Below are 2,500 nucleotides of genomic sequence, written 5' to 3' on the forward strand. Positions count from 1 at the left end.
GCAAATCTGCTGGAAAAGCCTGTGGAAGTTTCACGGCGTTCGTACGATATTTGGCGACGCAAAAATGAGCGATTTCCCAGCTCGATGGAATTCGGAGCGAGAGAAACGATGCCCCGTAACGCACATGAGAGCAATCCCGGCCAATTTCTCCCGTTTGATGGGGTCTATGTGTACAAATTTTGACTTTTTTGAGTGCACGTGCCAATCTGCTGGAAAAGCCTGTGGAAGTTTCACGGCGTTCGTACGATATTTGGCGACGCAAAAATGAGCGATTTCCCAGCTCGATGGAATTCGGCGCGACAGAAACGATGCCCCGTAACGCACATGAGAGCAATCCGGGCCAATTTCTCCCGTTTGATGGGGTCTATGTGTAAAAATTTTGACTTTTTTGAGTGCACGTGCAAATCTGCTGAAAAAGCCTGTGGAAGTTTCACGGCGTTCGTACGATATTTGGCGACGCAAAAATGAGCGATTTCCCAGCTCGATGGAATTCGGAGCGAGAGAAACGATGCCCCGTAACGCACATGAGAGCAATCCCGGCCAATTTCTCCCGTTTGATGGGGTCTATGTGTAAAAATTTTGACTTTTTTGAGTGCACGTGCAAATCTGCTGGAAAAGCCTGTGGAAGTTTCACGGCGTTCGTACGATATTTGGCGACGCAAAAATGAGCGATTTCCCAGCTCGATGGAATTCGGCGCGACAGAAACGATGCCCCGTAACGCACATGAGAGCAATCCGGGCCAATTTCTCCCGTTTGATGGGGTCTATGTGTAAAAATTTTGACTTTTTTGAGTGCAGGTGCAAATCTGCTGAAAAAGCCTGTGGAAGTTTCACGGCGTTCGTACGATATTTGGCGACGCAAAAATGAGCGATTTCCCAGCTCGAGAGAATTCGGCGCGAGAGAAACGATGCCCCGTAACGCACATGAGAGCAATCCGGGCCAATTTCTCCCGTTTGATGGGGTCTATGTGTAAAAATTTTGACTTTTTTGAGTGCAGGTGCAAATCTGCTGAAAAAGCCTGTGGAAGTTTCACGGCGTTCGTACGATATTTGGCGACGCAAAAATGAGCGATTTCCCAGCTCGATGGAATTCGGCGCGACAGAAACGATGCCCCGTAACGCACATGAGAGCAATCCGGGCCAATTTCTCCCGTTTGATGGGGTCTATGTGTAAAAATTTTGACTTTTTTGAGTGCACGTGCAAATCTGCTGAAAAAGCCTGTGGAAGTTTCACGGCGTTCGTACGATATTTGGCGACGCAAAAATGAGCGATTTCCCAGCTCGAGAGAATTCGGCGCGAGAGAAACGATGCCCCGTAACGCACATGAGAGCAATCCCGGCCAATTTCTCCCGTTTGATGGGGTCTATGTGTAAAAATTTTGACTTTTTTGAGTGCACGTGCAAATCTGCTGGAAAAGCCTGTGGAAGTTTCACGGCGTTCGTACGATATTTGGCGACGCAAAAATGAGCGATTTCCCAGCTCGATGGAATTCGGAGCGAGAGAAACGATGCCCCGTAACGCACATGAGAGCAATCCCGGCCAATTTCTCCCGTTTGATGGGGTCTATGTGTACAAATTTTGACTTTTTTGAGTGCACGTGCCAATCTGCTGGAAAAGCCTGTGGAAGTTTCACGGCGTTCGTACGATATTTGGCGACGCAAAAATGAGCGATTTCCCAGCTCGATGGAATTCGGAGCGAGAGAAACGATGCCCCGTAACGCACATGAGAGCAATCCCGGCCAATTTCTCCCGTTTGATGGGGTCTATGTGTACAAATTTTGACTTTTTTGAGTGCACGTGCCAATCTGCTGGAAAAGCCTGTGGAAGTTTCATCCGACGAAAAAAGCACGTTCTCGAGAAAGCAGGAGAGCTAAGTCATTCACAAATTAGCTGGATTTGGCTTGTGGTTCGTTTCCCAAGTAACAGAGCGGCATCAACCTTTAAGTGCACGCCAGTACATCCCCGTGGGATACAGGGGGTCTCGGCGGACTTTGCTCGGGGGAAAAACGTCGAGGTGAGCCGCCTGGCCATGCTGTTCATGGGTCTCTCCTTTTTAAGTTTCGCCTGCCAATTTATTTTCTCTAGCGGTTTTATACACTAACACTCGATGTTTTGGGAAAGGAATACAATTGTTCAAAAAACGTCTTCGCAATTCATGTCGTTAGATTGCTAATGAAAATTCGTAAAAAAACGTACACGCCATACATGTTCTTTGCTTCCCTCTCGATACAAGTGAAGGGGAAAAACAGCCTTAACGGTTGCTAAAAAAATCGCCCTTTACATATACATGGGTCGTCTTCCCCTCTCGACAACGGAGACAAGTAACCCACGCCAGGCACTGTCAGTAACTGCCATAGATCTGCTTTAAAATGCCCATTCGTCTTGCGTCGCTCACGTTCCCGGAGCTTTGGGTAATGTCTGAGGCCTATCCCCGCTAATTTCTACCGTTTGTCGGTAGCTGTCTGTAAAAATATAGCATACACCAAAACGAGAAAATAT

This window comes from Lampetra fluviatilis, chromosome 4, assembly GCF_964198595.1.
Source record: "Lampetra fluviatilis chromosome 4, kcLamFluv1.1, whole genome shotgun sequence".
NCBI classification, from domain to species: Eukaryota; Metazoa; Chordata; class Hyperoartia; order Petromyzontiformes; family Petromyzontidae; genus Lampetra; species Lampetra fluviatilis.